Source organism: Bison bison, unplaced genomic scaffold (genome assembly GCF_000754665.1).
Source record: "Bison bison bison isolate TAMUID 2011002044 unplaced genomic scaffold, Bison_UMD1.0 scf7180017864452, whole genome shotgun sequence".
NCBI classification, from domain to species: domain Eukaryota; kingdom Metazoa; phylum Chordata; class Mammalia; order Artiodactyla; family Bovidae; genus Bison; species Bison bison.
This window is the reverse complement of record NW_011495014.1, coordinates 11,503,148-11,521,344: the sequence shown is the minus strand read 5'-3', so window position 1 is coordinate 11,521,344 and position 18,197 is coordinate 11,503,148.

Below are 18,197 nucleotides of genomic sequence, written 5' to 3'. Positions count from 1 at the left end.
AACAACAGTGTACAGGGTTCCCTTTTCTTTACAACTTCTCTATTTATTGGTAGACTTTGGATGATAGCAATTCTGGCCAGTGTGAGGTGATACCTCATTGTGGTTTTGACTTGCATTTCTCTAAAATCAGTGATACTGAACATCTTTTCACATACCTTTAGCCATCTGTATGCCTTTGGAAAAATGTCTGTTGGGGTCTTCTCCCCTTTTTTTATTAGGGTTATTGATTTTCTTGGACATTGAGTTATATGATACGTGAACTGTGAATTTCCAGATGTTCAAGCTGGTTTTAGAAAAGGCAGAGGAACCAGAGATCAAATTGCCAACATCCACTGGATCATTGAAAAAGCAAGAGAGTTTCAGAAAAACATCTACTTCTGCTTTATTGACTATGCCAAAGCCTTTGACTGTGTGGATCACAATAAACTGTGGAAAATTCTGAAAGAGATGGGAATACCAGACCACCTGACCTGCCTCTTGAGAAATCTGTATGCAGGTCAGGAAGCAACAGTTAGAACTGGACATGGAACAACAGACTGGTTCCAAACAGGAAAAAGAATACATCAAGGCTGTATATTGTCACCCTGCTTATTTAACTTATATGCCGAGTACATCATGAGAAACACTGGGCTGGAAGAAGCACAAGCTGGAGTCAAGATAGCTGGGAGATAACAGTAACCTCAGATATGCAGATGACACCACCCTTATTGCAGAAAGTGAAGAACTAAAGAGCCTCTTGATGAAAGTGAAAAAGGAGAGTAAAAAAGTTGGCTTAAAGTTCAACCTTCAGAAAACTAAGATCATGGCATCCAGTCCCATCACTTCATGGCAAATAGATGGGGAAACAGTGTCAGACTTTATTTTTGGGGGCTCCAAGGTCACTGCAGATGGTGACTGCAGCCATGAAATTAAAAGACACTTACTCCTTGGAAGGAAAGTTATGACCAACCTAGATAGCATATTCAAAAGCAGAAACATTGCTTTGTTAACAAAGGTCCATCTAGTCAAGGCTATGGTTTTTCCAGTGGTCATGTATGGATGTGAGAGTTGGACTGTGAAGAAGGCTGAGCGCAGAAGAATTGATGCTTTTGAACTGTGATGTTAGAGAAGACTCTTGAGAGTCCCTTGGACTGCAAGGAGATCCAACCAGTCCATCCTAAAGGAGATCAGCCCTGGGTGTTCATTGGAAGGACTGATGCTGAAGCTGAAACTCCAATACTTTGGCCACCTCATGAAAAGAGTTGAGTCACTGGAAAAAGACTCTGATGCTCGGAGGGATTGGGGGCAGGAGGAGAAGGGGACAACAGAGGATGAGATGGCTGGATGGCATCACCAATTCGATGGACATGGGTTTGAGTGAACTCCGGGAGTTGATGATGGACAGGGAGGCCTGGCGTGCTGCAATTCATGGGGTCGCAAAGAGTCAGACATGACAGAGCAACTGAACTGAACTGATTGATTCTTCATCTTAGATTTATCTAAGAAAATGCTGCTATGATTTTTGTCCAAGAATGTTTTGCCTATATTCTCTTCGAGGAGTTTTATGGTATCATGTCTTACATATATGTCTTTAAACCATTTTAGTTTATCTTTGTATTTAATGTAAGGGAGTTTTCTAATCTCATTGATTTAAACGTAGCAGCATTTGCAACACCACTTGTTAAAGTGACTGTCTTTTCTCCATTTTATGTTCTTGCCTGCATTGTTGTAAATTAAATGACCATAGGTTTGTGGGTTTATTTCTCTGAATAAATTTATTTCTCTGAATTCTGGAAGATTATGCCTCCACTTTTGTTCTCTTTCCTCAGGATTACTTTGTGGTTCCATATAAATTTTAAGATTATTTTTTCTAGTTCTGTAAAAAACAAAAAAAAGGTCAAGGATATTTTCATAGAAACTGCATTAAATCTGTAGAATGCTTTGATTAATATGGCCATTTTAACAAAATTCTTCCAGTCCAAAAGTGTGGGCTATCTTTCCCTTCTTTGAATCATCTTAAATTTTCTTTTTCAATGTTTTATAGTTTTCAGTATATAGATCTTTAATCTCCTTGGTTTTTATTCCTGGGTATTTTATTTTTTGGTGTAATTTAAAATGGGTCGTTTTTGTACTTCCTGTTTCTGATACTTCATTATTAATGTAAAGAAGTGTAACAGATTTCTGTATATTAATGTTATATGTTACAACCATGCTGAATTCACTCATTAGAGTGAATAGATTTTGTGTGGAGACTTTAGGGTTCTCTATATAAAGTACCATGCCATCTTCAAATAGTGACATGTTTCAATCTTCCCTCCCAACGTGGACATTTAAAAATTTTTCCTATCTGATTGCTGTGGCTAGGACTTCCGATACTTTATCTTAAATAGACATGGTGAGAGTGAGCCTCCTTGGATGGTTGTTGAATTTAAGGCTTTCAGATTTTCACTGTTGAGTATTATGTTGGCTGTGGGTTTGTTATAAACGGTTTTTATTATGTTGAGATACATTTTCTGTAGACCCACTTTGGTAAGAGTTTTTATCATGAGTGAATGTTGAAGTTTGCCCAGTACTTTTTCTGTGTCTATTGAAATGATCATGTGGCTTTTGTCTTTCCTTTTGTTAATATGGTGTATCACATTGAGCATGTTGAACCATCCTTGGGACCTTGGAATGAATTTGATTTAATCCTGAGGTATGATTCTTTTTATGCATTGTTAGCTTCAGTTTGCTAATATTTTATTTAATATTTTTGCATCTATTCTCATCAGAGATATCAACCTGTAATTTTGTTGTTTGGTAGTGACTTTGTTTGGTTTAGTTATCAGGGTGATGAATGCGTCATAGAATGACTTTGGGAGTGTCTCCTGCTCTTCCGTGGTATACATTCTTCCTGTATGTTTGTTAAAATTCCCCACTGAAGCCATTTGTTCTGGACTGTTTTCACAGACCTTTATTATTACAAATTCTATTTCACTTCTAGTGATTATTATGTTCAAATTATCTATTTCTTCTTGCTCAGTCTTGGCAGGCTGCATGTTTCTGTAAACTTGTCCATTTCTCCTAGGCCATCCAATTTGTTGGCGTATAACTATTCATAGTACTCTCTTATGATTTTTTTGTATTTCACGGTATCAGTTGTTATTTCTCCTCTTCCCTTTCTTATTTTATTTGGTTCCTCTCTCTTTTCTTCTTGGTGAGCCTGGTTAAAAGTTTGTTAGTTTTGTTTATCTTTTGAAAAAGCCAACTCTTGTTTTTTATTGATTTTTTTCTATCACTTTTTATCTCTTTTATTTCCTCTCTGATTGTTATTTTCTTCCTTCTGCTGTCTTTGTGGGGTTTTTTGTTTTTGGTTCTTCTCTTTCTAATTATTTTAGGTGGTAGTTTCAGTTGTTTGAGATTTTTCTTGTTTCTTGGGAAGGCTCGTATTGCTTATGAACTTTCCTCTTAAAATTATTTTGCTACATCACACAGATTTAGTAAGGTTGTATTTCCATTTTTGTTCATCTCGAGATATTTTCTGATTTCTTGTTTGACTTCACTATTTACCCTTTGGTTTTCAGTAGCATATTGTTTAGTGTCAATGTGTTTGTTCTTTTCCCATTTTTCTTTTCATTTTTGTTTTCTAATTTCATACTATTTAATTAATTGAGGCTTATTTTGTGACCTAGTGTGTGGCCTATCCTAGAAAACATTTCTTTTCTTGAAAAGATGTAGTCTGTTTTTGCTTTGTTCCTGTAGATATTAAGTCTGACTAGTCTGTCGTGTCATTTAGGACTTCTGTTGTCTTACTGACTGTCTAGATAATCTATACATTAATGTCAGTGGAATATTAAAATTCCCTACTATTATTGTGTTATTGTCAGTTTCTCTCTTTATACTTGGTGTAGTATTTGTTTTATATATTTAGGTTCTCCAATATTGGGTGCATATATGTTGATGAGTTTAATATCCTTTTCTTGTACTGATCTGTTTATATATAACGCCCTTCTTTGTTTTTCTCTGTGGCCTTTGTTTTAAAGTCTGTTTTGTCTGATATGAGTATTGCTACTCCTGTTTTCTTGTCATTGCTACTTGCATGAATTACCTTTTTTCATCACTTTTCTTCAGTCTCTGTGTCTGGTGCTCTGAAGAAAGTCTCTTGTAGGCAATATACCAAATTCTTGCATTTTTATCCAATCTGCATCTTTTGATCAGAGCATTTAGTTCACTGACATTTAAAGTAATTTTTGATAAGTATGTATTGCCATTTTAAACTTTGTTTTCCAGTTGTTTTTGTAGTTCTTTTTTATTTTGGGTTTTCCTTTTGCAGTTTGATGACTTTCTTTTGTGTAATGCTTGAGTTCCTTTCTTTTTGGTTTTTGTGAATCTGTTGCTTTTTGATTTATGGTTGCCATGGAAATCAAGTATGTTGACCCGTGACTACATCTGCTTCAAAGTGAGTCATTCAAATTCAAACACATTCTAGATCTACATTTTTATACTCTCTTCTCTCACATTTTGTGAATTTTGATGTCCTGTTTTACATCTTCTTGCTTATCCTTTTACCGTTTTAGTTATAATAACTTTTATAATTTTTTGGTTGCTTTTAATCCATGTCCTGCTTGTTTAAGTGATCTTCAATCCATTTATATAGTTGCCTTTCCTATTGTGATTTTTTATTTTCTATGATCTTGCTGCTTTTCTATTTAGAGACCCTTCCATATTTCTTTTAGGATAGGTTTAGAATCGCTAAATTCTTTTAGTTAACTTGCCTGAAAAATTATTTATTGTCCATTCTATTCTAAATGATGATCTTACTGGGTAGAGTATCAGGTTGTAGATTTTTCCCTTTCAGTACTTTGAATATACTATGCCACTCCCTTCTGACCTGCAGGGTTTCTGTAGAGAGATCAACTGATAGCTTGATGGGGGTTCCCTTGTAACTGATCCTTTTTCTCTTGCTGCCTTTAGAATCTACTCTTAACTTTTGCCATCTTAATTATGACATGTCTTGGTGTGTGTCTGTTTGGATTCATCTTGTTTGTGACTCTCTGTACTTCTTGTACCTGGATATCTGTTTCTTTCTTGAGGCTTGAGAAGTTTTCAGCCATAATTTCTTCAGAAACATTTTCAATCTTCTTCACAATATCTTCTCCTGAAACTTCTATTATGCATAGGTTTTATATTGTCTCATAGATCTCATATGTTGTTTTCTTTTTTCCATTTGTCCTTCTGTCAGCTGTTCTAATTGGATTATTCTCAATTCTGTGTCATTTAGTCTGCTATTCATTGGTTTTACCATGGCAATTGAGTTACTTCTTTCAGTTGATTCTTCTTTATAGCTTTTAGTTCCTTGTGACAATGACCTGCATTTTTATCAGTAATCTTTCTTAATTCTTTTAGCATTTTTATTATCTCCTTTTTGAATTTAGGGTCTAGCAGACTTGGGAGGTGTTTCATTACTCTTTCAGGAGGTTTCCTTGTTCTTTTAATTGGAAATAGTCCCTCTGGTTTTTCATTTTAATTAACTTTCTCTGTCTCTATGAATTTTGGAGAAAGTTATCTACTGTGGTCTTAAAGAGTTTTTGTGCGACAGTGTCCCTGTGTAAACTGTGTGTGTCCAATATTTTTGGTGCAAGGGCTAATTTCAATACGGATGCCAGCCATGTCTTTCCTAGAGTGTGCTGGCCATTATCCCCTTGATAGGTGGTGTGGTTGGTGTGGTAGTATCTAGAGCCTGTGTAGGATTTGAGGTGGGGCTTCTTCTTTGCTTGGTTGCTGTCACCAATCTGTTGGGAGTAGGGTTTGTTCTCTAATTGTTGGAGTAGAAGCCCTGAGGCTCCAGGTTCAGTCAGGCTCTATTGCCTTTGAGTGTGTGCCCTACCTAAAAAGAAGGTGATTCCTGAAGCAGGTGAGGCCTGTCCAGTCACAGAGGACCTATACACTGCCCATATTGGTGTACAGTTCCACTCAGAAGCAGGCCATGATTGCATGTCTTTCTCTGTTGTCTTTGTCCTAGATCTAGTGCAAGACTCTGGTATGAGATAGTCTGTGGTTGACATTTGGAGCATTGTGACTGCAGGAATTGTTTGGGTGGTGGTGCTGCCTGAGATATGGGGTGCCTCTATGGCTGACTTCTAGAATCTCTCTGCCCCAGAGTTAGTGCTAACCTGTGGTGTGGAGAGGGCAGAGTTGGGCTTTCTCATGGGAAACAAGCACTGTGTATTTTTGTTCAGGGCTTGTCTACCAAGATTCAGGACTCAGTTGTTGCATGCTCTTGTGGAGCTGCCCACTGTGTGTGCCATCAGTGTCCAGTGCAAGCTCACTGCTGCCCAAAGTCTGTGCTGACAGTGGGCTCTGCAGCTCCACTTAGATCACACCCCAGTGCTCCACTCTGTCTCTGCATAGCTGGGCTAAACCTTTGCCCAGATCTTCTCCTCCTGCCTTCATTCTTTCCCAGCATCTGAGTCTTTTTCAATGAGTCAGCTCTTCACTTAAGGTGGCCAAAGTATTGGAGCTTCAGCATCAGTCCTTCCAGTGAATATTCAGGGTTGATTTCCTTTAGGATTGACTGGTTTGATATCCCCCTCTATATTTTTTCCATAGTAAATCTATTTTAATTTTTTTCCAGAATCTCCATATTATTTTCTTTCGTGGTTGAACAAATTTGCGTTCTCACCAACAGTGTGCAATGGTTCCACCTGCCATATCATCACTGGCACTTATTTCTTCTATTATTGTTGATAGCATTATAATGTGTGAGGTGAGGTGTGAGTGTGATAACTGTAATGTGTGAGTGTGAGGTGATAACTGGTTGCAGCTTTGATTTTTATTTCCCTGATGAGTGATATTAAACATTTTTCATGTACCTATTGGCCATTTGGGTGTGTTCTTTGGAAAACAGTCTATTTAGTTCTTCACACTATTAAAAAGTACTAAATTATTTTCAGCTGTGCTGGGTCTGCCTTGCAGCCTGTGGGCTTTCTCTAGTTGCAGTGAGTGGAGGCTATTCTCTAGTGGTGGTACACAGGCTTCTTGGCTTCTTCTGTTGTGGAGCACAGGCTCTAGGGTGTGTGGGCTTCAGTAGTTGCAGCACATGGGTTCAGTAGTTGTGGCTCTCAGGCTGTAGACCACAGGCTCAATAGTTGTGGTACACAGGCTTAGTTGGTCCATGGCATATGCGATCTTCCTGGATTAGGGATCAAACTGGTGTCCCCTGCATTGCAGGACAGATTCTTAATGACTGGACCACCAAGGAAGCCCTAGTTCTTCACATTTTTAATTGGATTTTACTTTGTTACTGAGTTTTATGAGCTCTTTATATAGTTTAGATATTAATTTGTCTAATATATGGTTTGCAAAATTTTCTCCCCATTCTCTTGATTGCCTTTTCGTTTTGTTAATTGTTTCTTTTGCTGTGCAGATGCTTTTAAGTTTGATGTGGTCCCTTTTGTTGATTTTTGCGTTTTGTCATTTGTGTTTTTTGGTGTTATATCAAAAAAGTCATTGCTAAGACCAGTGTTGAGGAAATTCTTCCTACATTTTTTTCTAGGAGTTTTATAGTATCAGGTCAAATGTTTGATCCATTTCAAGTTAATTTTTGTGAGTGGTATTAAGAGATGGGTCCACTTTAATTGTTCTGCATGTTTTTATCCACTTTTCCCAACACCATTTGTTAAAGAAATATCCTTTCCCCATTGGGTTTCTTGCTTCCTTTGTCAGGTTAAATTGACCATATATCCAGGGATTTAATTCTGGGCTCTCTGTTCTGTTCCATTGGTCTCTGTCTATTTTTGTGTCAATACCATAGTGTTTTTATGACGACAGCTTTGTAGTAGTTTGAAATTAGGAAGTATGATACCTCTACTTCTGTTTTTTATCTTCAGTATTGCTTTGGCTATTTAAAGTCTTCTGTGGTTTCATGCAAATTTTAGGATTTCTTTTTCTATTTCTGTGAAGAATGCCATTGGTATTTTGGTGGGCTTTGCTTTAAATCTATAAATGGCTTTGAGAAGTATGGACATTTTAAACATTATTTTTCTAATCCACGAACAAAGGATGTCTTTGTGTCCTTGATTTCTTTCAGCAAAGTCTTGTAATTTTATTATATATATCTTTCACTTCCTTAAATTTTTTAAGTATTGATTTTGGTGCCAATGTGAAGGAAATCATTTATTTTTCAGACATTTCATCATTACTGTATAGAAAAGCAATTGATTTCTGTATGTTGATTTTGTGTCCTGCAACTTTAATAAAATTTTTGGTTAGTTCCAACAGTTTTTTCACTGAGTCATTGGGATTTTTTATGTATAAAATTGGATAGCATATGCAAATAGCAACAATTCTACTTATTCCTTTCCAGTTTGTGTGTCATTTGTCTTACCTGATTGCTCTAGTTAGGACTTCCAATGCTGTATGGAATTAAAGTGGTGAGAGTAAGCTTTCTTCTCTCCCCGATCTTAAGAGGGAGACCTTTCAGCCTTTTACCACTGAGTATGATTTAGCTATGGGTTTGTTGAATACCATCTTTATTAAGTTGAGGTATAGTCTTTCTATATCCCTTCTTTTAAGTGTTTTTATCTTGGAAGGCTGTTGTATTCTGTAAAATGCCTTTTCTGTGTATACTGAGATGATCATGTGATTTTTATCTTTCATTAATTAATGTGATGTATTATATTCATTATTTGTGTATGGCAAACCATCTTGTATCCCAGGGATAAATCCTACTTGGTCATTGCATATAAACCTTTTTAATGTATTCTTGAATTCAGTTTGCTAATAGTTTGTTGAGAATTTTGCATTTATATATATGAGGAATATTTTCTTGTGGTGTCCTTATCTGGCTTTCATATCAGGGTAATGATGGCCTTGTACAATATATGTGGGAGTGTTCCCTCTTTCTCAGTTTTTTGGAAGTTTGAGGAGAATGGGTCTTAATTTTTTTTTATATGTTTGGTAGAATTCACTGGTGAAACCATCAGGTCCTGGGGTTTTCCCCATTGTGAGGTTTTTAAAATTCAATCTCTTTACTTGCTTTGTTTAGATGTTCTGTTTCTTCCCGATTCAGTCCTGATAGATTGTGTGTTTCTAGAAATTTATTCATTTCTTCTAGTTTAATATGTCAGCACATAATTATTCATAATGGTCTTTTATTACCCTATTTATTTCTAGTATCAATTGTAATGTCTCCTCTTTTCATTGCTAATTTTTTTTTTCTTAGTTTAGTTTAGAAGCACGTCTATTTTGTTTATCTTTTGGAAGAATTGGCTCTTAATTTTGATGATATTTTCTATTGATATTTTGGTCTCTGATTTATTTCTGTTCTGATCCTTATTTTCTTCCTTCTGCTAACTTTGGGGTTAATTTGTTCTGCTTTTTTATTCCCTTGTGGTATAAATTTTGGTTATTAAAATCTTCATAATTTTGTAGTATACACATTTTTCCACTGTAAATTCTTTTCAGAACCACTTTTGCTATATACTATGAGTTTGGATACGTTGTTCTTACTTCCTCATTTGTTTTGAGATAATTTTTCCCCCTTTGGTTTCTTCTTGACCCCTTGGTAGTTCAGAAATGTTTTGTCTAGTTCACATATGTATATTTTCCAGCCTTTCCATGTTCTACTTTTATACTAGTCATGATTAGAAAAGATAGTTGTTTTGATTTAGACCTTAAATTTGCTAAAATTTGTCTTGTGCCCTATTATATGATCTATTCTGGAGATTGTTTTATGTGCATTTGTGAAGAATATGCATTCTGCTGCAGTTGGATGGAATGTTCTATAAATATGTTAGGTCCTTTTGTTCTAAAGTGTGGTTCAATTCAAACGTTTCCTTATTTTCTATCTGGATGGCATATCCATTCTTACCAGTGGGATACTGAAACCCCCTTTATTATATTGTTGTCTCTTTATCCATTTAGATCTATATTTGCTTAATGTATTTTTAAATTAAAAGTTTTTTGAAGTATAGTTGATTTACAATGTTGTGTTAGTTTCAGTTGCATTGGAAAGTGATTCAGATAAATATATGTATATACACATATATACATTTACATATGCTCTGCTGTGCTTTGTCACTCAGTCATGTGCAACTCTTTGCTACCTCATTGACTGTAGCCTGCCAGGCTCCTCGGTCCATGGAATTCTCCAGGCTAGAATTCTGGAGTGGGTTGCCATTCCCTTCCCCAGGGGATCTTCCTGATCCAAGGGTCAAACCTGAGACTTTCACATCTCCTGCACTGGCAGGCTAGTTCTTTACCACTAGTGCCACCTGGAAAGTATATATATCTTTTTGACTTTGATTTATGGTTTTCTCTGGATATGTGCACAGGAATGGGATTGCAAGATCATATGGTAACTTTTTAATTTCTTAAGGAATCTCTGTACTGTTCTCCATAGTGGCTATGCTAGTTTACATTTTCAACAACAGTGGAGAATTCCCTTTGCTCCACATGCTCTCCAGGGTGTGTAGAAATCTACACATCTGTTTGTAGGTTTTTTTGATGATGGTCATTCTAACTGGTGTAAAGTGATACCTCACTGTAATTTTGATTTGCATTTCTCTAATAATTAGTGATGAGCATTTTTTTCATGTGCCTTTTCACCTTCTGTATGCCATCTTTTGAGAAGTATACATTTAGATCTTCTGTCCATTTTTTGAGTGGATTTTCTTTAATTGAGCTGTGTGAGGTGTTTATATATTTTGGAGATTAATCCCTTGTATCATTTGCAGATATTTCCTTCCATTCCATAGGTTGTAGTTTCATTTTATGGTTTCTGTTGTTGTACAAAAAATTTTAAGTCTAGTTAGATCCCATTTATTTATTTTTGTTTTTATTTCCATTACTCTAGGAGACAAATCTAAAAAAAAAATTGCTGCAATTTATGTCAAAGTGTGTCCTGCATGTGTTTTCCTCTAGGAGTTCTGTGTTCTCTGGTTTTACATTTAGGTCTTTAATCTGTTGAGTTGATTTTTGTTCATGATGTTAGAGAATGTTCTGATTTCATTTTTTACAAGCTGCTGTCCAGTTTTCCAGTGTGACTTACTGAAGAGACTGTCTTCTCTGTTATATAGTCTTGCCTCCTTTGTAGTAGATTAATTGACTACAGGTGGGCAAGCTTATTACTGTGCTCTCTATTCTGTCCCATTGATGTATATTTCTGCTTCTGTGCCAGTACCAGGAGAGTTTTGATTGCTTTAGCTTTATAGTATAGTACAAACTCAAAAGTGCCTGATTCCACCAGATCTGTTTTTTTGTTTTGTATCTCAAGATTGCTTTTGGGTTTATATACAAATTTTTAAAAATTTTGTTCTAGTTCTCTGAAAAATGCCATTGATAGTTTGATAGGGATTGCACTGAATCTGTAGATTGTACTGTGTAGTCTAGTCATTTTGATGACATTGATTCATCAAATCCCAAATCATGGTGTATCTTTACATTTATTTATATAACATTTGATTTCTTACATAAGTGTCTTGTGGTTTTTGGAGTACAGGTTAAGGTTATTGGTCTCCTTAGGTAGGTTTATTCCTTGGTATTTTATTCTTTTTGATGCAGTGGTAAATGGGATTATTTCCTTCATTTCCCTGTCTGATCTTACATTGTTAGTGAATAGCAATGCAAGAGATTTCTGTGTATTAATTTTGTATTCTGCAACTTTACCAGATTCATCGATCAGCTCTAGTAGTTTTCCAGTGACATCTTTAGGATTTTCTATGAATCATGTCATCAGCAAACAGTGACAGTGTTACTTCTTTTCCAACTTGGATTCCTTTCATTTCTTTTTCTTTTCTGATTGCCGACTTCCAAAGCTATGTTGAATAAAAGTGGTGTGAGTGGAAATCCTTGTCTTATTCCTGACCTTAGAAAAAAAGCTTTCAGCTTTTCATTGTTGAGTATGATGGTAGCTGTGGGTTTGTCATATATGGCTTTTATTATATTAAGGTATATGTTTCCCTATATGCCCACTTTTTGGAGAGACTTTTTTTTCCCAATGGATGTTAAATTTTATCAAAAGCTTTTTCTCTACTGAGATGATCATATAGTTTTTATTTTTCAATTTTTCCTATCGTGTATCACACTGATTTGTGGATATTGAAAAATCTTTGCATACCTGGGATAAATCTCACTTGGTCATAGTGTACGTATGTCAGTTGCTAGGTCATGTCCGACTCTTTGCGACCCCATGGATTGCAGTATACATGGCTCCACTGTCCTCCACTATTTCCCAGAGTTTGCTCAAATTCATACTCTGCCTCCCCCTTCTCCTTTTGCCCTCAGTCTTTCCCAGCATCAGGATATTTTCCAGTGAGTCAGCTCTTTGCATCAGGTGGCCAAAGTATTGGAGCTGCAGCTTCATCATCAGTCCCCCTAATTAATAATATTAAGGGTTTATTTCCTTTAGGATTGACTGGTTTGATCTCCTTGCAGTCCAGCAGAGTTTCAAGAGTCTTCTCCAGGACCACAATTCGAAAGCATGAATTCTTAGGCACTTAGCCATCTTTATGGTCCAACTCTTGCATCTGTACATGACTACTGGAAAAACCATAGCTTTGACTATATGGACATTTGTCAGCAAAGTGATGTGTCTTTGCTTTTCTAATATGCTGTCTAGATTTATCATGGGTTCTGTTCCAGGAAGCAAGTATCTTAATTTCATGGCTACAGTCACTGTCTCCAATGATTTTGGAGCCCAAGAAGATAAAACCTGTCACTGCTTCTGTTTTTCTCCTTCTATTTGCCATGAAGTGATGGGAGCAGATGCCATGATCTTAGTTTTCTTGAGTTTTAAGCCAGCTTGTTCACTTTCCTCTTTCACCCTTATCAAGAGGTTCTTTAATTCATCTTCACTTTCTTCCATTAAAGTGGTATCATCTGAGGTTGTTGCTGTTTCTCCCAGAAATCTTGATTTCTGCTTACAATTCCTCCAGCTTGGCATTTCACATGTACCCTGCATATAAATTAAATAAGCAATGTGACAGTATATAGGTTTGTCATACTCCTTTCCCAATTTTGAGCCAGTCTGTTGTTCCATGTCCAGTTCTAACTGTTGCTTCTTGATCTGCATACAGGTTTCTCAGGAGACAAGTAAGGTGATCTGGTATTCCCATCTCTTTAAGAACTTTCCACAGTTTGCTGTGATCCACATAATCAAAGGCTTTAGCAGAGTCAATGAAGCAGATGTTTGAAGCAGATGTTTTTCTGGAATTGCCTTACTTTCTCCATGAACCAACGAATATTGGCAATTTGATCTCTGGTTCCTCTGCCTTTTCTAAATCCAGCTGTACATCTGGAAATTCTCAGTTCATGTACTGCTGAAGCCTAGCTTCAAGGATTTTTAGCATAACCTTGCTAACATGTGAAATGAACGTAGTTGTACAGTAGTTTGAACATTCTTTGGCATTGCCCTTCTTTGGGATTGGAATGAAAACTGACCTTTTCCAGTCCTGTGGCCATTGCTGAGTTTTCCAGATTTGCTGACACACTGAGTATAGCACTTTGGCAGCATCTTTTAGGATTTTAAATAACTCTGCTGGAATTCCTTTACCTCCACTTTGTTCATAATAATGCTTCCTGAGGCCCACTTGACTTCATTTATCTTGATTCATGGACCTAAGATTCCAGGTTTCTATGCAATATTATTCTTTAGAGCATCAGACTTTACTTTTACCACCAGACATATTCACAGCTGAGTGCTATTTCCACTTTGGTGTAGCTGCTTCATTCTTTCTGGAGCTATTAATGTTAGTAATTCCCTCCACTGTAGCATATTGGACACCTTCTGACAGAGAGGGGCTCATCTTCTGATGTCATATCTTTGTTCTTTTCCATACTGTTCATGGGATTCTCTCGACAAGGAGGAGTGACCTGCCATTTCCTCCTCCAGTGGACCATGTTTTGTCAGAACTCTTCACTATGACCTGTCCATCTTGGGTGGATCAGCATGGCGTGGCTCATAGCTTCACTGAGTTATACAGTTCCCTTTGCCATGGCAAGGCTGTGATTCATGAAGAGGCTTTTTAATGTATAGTTGGATTCACTTTGCTAGTATTTTGGTGAACATTTTTGTGTCTGTACTCATCAGTGATATTGACCTGTAATTTTCTTTTCTCTGTGGTATCTTCATCTGGTTTTAATATCAGGGTGACGCTGGCCTAATAGAATGAGTCTGGAAGTATTCCTTCCTCTGCAAAATTTTGGAATAGTTTCAGAAGGATAGATGTTAACTTTTCTTTAAATGTTTGGTAGAATTGTCTGTGAAGCCATCTGGTCCTGGAATTTTGTTGGGAATTTTTTAATCACACGGTAAGTTTCAGTACTTGTATTTCGTCTGTTCATATTTTCTATTTTTTTCTTGATTCAGTCTTCAAAGACTACCTTTCTAGGTTAAAAACTTGTCCATTTCGTCTACATTGTTCATTTTACTGGCCTACAGTAGCTCATAGTAGTCTCTTATGCTTCTCTACAAACGAAGATTCGAGTTGCAGACTTTCAAAATTGCAAACGTGTGTTAAGAGGAGGAATCCAGAGAGGTCTTCAGCAACTCAGTGAGCCTTAGCAAGAACCTCAGGCTAGATCTGTAAGGATGACTTCATTGAATTCGTGCAACACAGGATTTATATGAACTGTCCTCTTCCAACCCTTTACTTTTAACCTTTGTGTGTCTTTAGGGCTGATGAGTCTCCTTAGGCAGCATAGAGCTGGCTTTTTTTTTTTAATCCATTCAAGCTACTGTCTGCCTTTAACCTGGTGATTTCAGTCCATTTACATTTAGTGATTATGCAAGAATTTATCATTTGCCTTCTGGTGGTTTACCATCTCCCCTGGTTTTTTTTTCCCCCCTCTGCATACCTTAGCAAATTGATGGTTTTCCCTGGAATTTGCTCAGTCTCCTTTTTTCCCCCCCCATGTTTTATGACTCTATAATAGACTTTTGCTTCTTGGTTAAACAGAAGCTAAGATCTTATAGATGAAACAGCCCTTTTTATTCTGATAGGAACTTATCTTTGTTCACCTATAAAAGTTCCCCTCTTTAATCTTCCTCTTATAGTTTTAACATCACAATTAACCTTTTTATGCCATAAATTTATTAGCAAGCTATAGTAGTTATTCTTGAGTTTTTTTTTTGTTTGTTTAAACTTTATACTATCACTAAGTGTTTAACAAACCATTCTAATGTAAAGTTAAAAGTTTTCTAATTTTCACCTTTATCAGAGTATTATGAACTTCCATGTTTTTCTATCACTGGCATGGTTTCATTTCAGCTTAAACTCTTCTAGAATCTCTTGCAAGGCAAGTCTATTGGTGAACTCCTTCAGGCCTCATTTAGGAAAGTCTTTATTTCTCCTCATATCTGAAGGATAGGTTTGCTGTTAAATTTTGGTTGGCAGTTTTTATCCTTCAACATTTTGAATAAGCCCTTCTTCTCTCTTCCAGCATATAGAGTTTATGCAGAGAAACCCATTGATAGCTTACTCGGGGATTACTTTGTAGGTTACTTGAATTTCTCCCTAGCTGCTTCTTCATCACTGATCTTTTATTGGAGTGTTGCTTTACAGTGTTGTATTAATTTCTGCTGTATAATGAAGTAAATCAGCTGTATGTATACCTATATCCCCTCCCTCGTGGGCCTCCCTCCCACCCACTCATCTAGATCATCACAGAGCAGCAAACCAGGCTTCCAGTGCTCTGTAGCAGGTTTCCCACTAGCCATTTTACACATGGTAGTTTGCGTGTGTCAGCCTCCATCTCCCAGTTCATCTCCTACCCCACTACCCCCAACCATGTCCACACGTCTGTTGATTTTTGGCAGTTTCGTTAGACTGGGTCTTGGAGACAGTCTGTCTGCATTGGGATAATAGATTGTTCTATTACGTTCATGGACCTGTATGTCCAATTCCTTCCTCAGGGTTGGGAAGTTCTCTGATTATTTCTTTAAATAAACTCTGCCCCCTTCTCTCTCCTGGTACAGTTATCTAGTATTTGCTTTTCTGATAACTCTGAGTTTCTTCACTTTTTATAAACCTTAGTTCTGTCTTTTAAATGAATCATTTCTAAACTCCTACCATTCAAGTCACTTGTTTCTTCTTTCATCAGATCTGTTATTTTTGCTCACTAATGCATTCCTCATCTCATTCATTGACTTCTGCTCCAGAATGTATTTGGTTCTTTTTAAAATTTCAGTCTCTTTGATAAAGAATCTGTGATCATTAAATTTATTCCTAAGTTCACTGAATTTCCTTGCTGAGTGTTCTTACAGCTCGTTGAATTTCTTCATAATAGATATTTTGCATTTTTTATCAGATCACAATATTCCATGCCTTTGAGTTCAGTTACTGGAGAATTAACATTCTTTCTGTGATATCATATTTCCTTGACTTTTCATAGTGTTTGAGGTTATGTACCTCTGCTTTTGCTTTTGAAATAGCAGACACTTTTCTTAGTGAAGGATTTGTTTTCTTTGGCTGTCACAAATCAACAGGCTGGCATCTAAAAACCTTCTTTTGTGTTCCAGAAGATGACACTGTAGCTCACGTTTCTGGTTTTTCCTTACCAGGGTTACTTTTCAAGGCTGCATTCAGGAGCACAGAAAGAGCCAGGAGCTGTGGGCTTAGTTGCCTAGGGCTTTGGGGATGCCCAGGACCTGACAGAGAGATCCACGAGTGGGATACTCCCAGAGATCTGTGAGTAGACTGCTAGCTGAAACCCCAAAGCAGATGGCAGGAAACACATTATTTTGGTGTTCTTTGGCATTCTTGTTTGCTTCCTTCCATTTCCTCTCCTTCCTCCCAGTCACAGAAATCCCTGCTCAGAAATCTAAGAGCTGCTGGAGACAAATAGCAGCCAAGCAGTCTGTCCCTCACATTTGGGCTTTCCAGCTCTACTGACAAAGAGGTAGCCACCAATGCCAACACAAGTGTAGAGCACTGCAGTGTCATCCATGCAAATTAGGTGCCTCAATGGAGTCCCCTCTCTCCTCTGCATTTAGACTCACCTCTGTCCAGCTCTAATAGTGTCCTGGAACCTCCCATCAGGTTGGCTGAATCTCTACAAATTCTCTCTCCCCCATGAGTGTCCAACACTCAGTTCTATACTCTTCAGGTTTTCCTTTTCCTGATCACAGCAAGTAGGGGTGAGGCAGGCTTACTGTCTCCCTGGGACCCACAGCCCTTCTGAAGTTCTATTTTGAGGTGCAGAGATACACAGTAATCCCTGCTGTCCTGGTATAATGTGCAGAGGCACTTTTGTTCAGTTATAGATGTGACACCAAAGAAAGAAAAGAACGCATGCTGCCGTGATCCTGACATTCCTCTAGAAGCTGGTGTTCTACTTCTTGATCTAGGTGCTGTTTCCATGGGTGCAGTCAGTGTATAAATTTATAAAAATGCATCAAGCTGTACAATTTTATATATGTATATAGTACTTCAAATGTTAAATACAATTCCACTCCACTTTTGGTGAGTATACAGCCAAAATAATTGAAAGGGGGAGGACTCAAAGAGATATTTATACACCCAAGTTCATGGCAGCTTTACTCACAATAGCCAAAAGGGGGAGGCCACTGAAGTGTCCCTCAAAAGATGAATGGATAAACACTGTATATATAGACAGTGGGATATTATCAACTATAAAACAGAAGGAAATTCTAATGTATGCTGTTAACAAAGATGAACCTTGACATTATGCTAAGTGAAATAAGCCAGGCTCACACAAGGACAAATACTGTGTGATGCCATTTCTATGAGGTACTTAGAGCAGCCAAACTAAAGAAAGAATAGAATGATGGGTGCCAAGGATTGAAGAGAGTGAGAAATGGAGAGCTATCATCTAACAGAGTTTCAGTTCTGCAGGATGGAGAGAGTTCTGTGGCTGGATGGTGGCGACAGCAGCAAAACAATGTAAATAGACTGAATACCACTGCACTGTATATGTAAAAATGGTTATGATGGTAAAATCTGTTATGTGTTTTTACCACAATTTTTTAAGTTAAATGTGACCTTAATATATACTTGCCACATAAATGTATACTAATGAAGTTATTAACTTACCTCTGGTGAACATTCCAGAATTTTAACACCTCTACTCTGAGTTACTCTAAACCCTACATTTTAAACCCCATTGAACACAAGTAAAAAAAGCCAACAACCAACTCTCCCCAAGCAGCAAAGGTAGGTAAGATGCCAAAGACTGCTTCCCCTCACACAGCATCTTTACACAAAACAAAATGCTTCGAC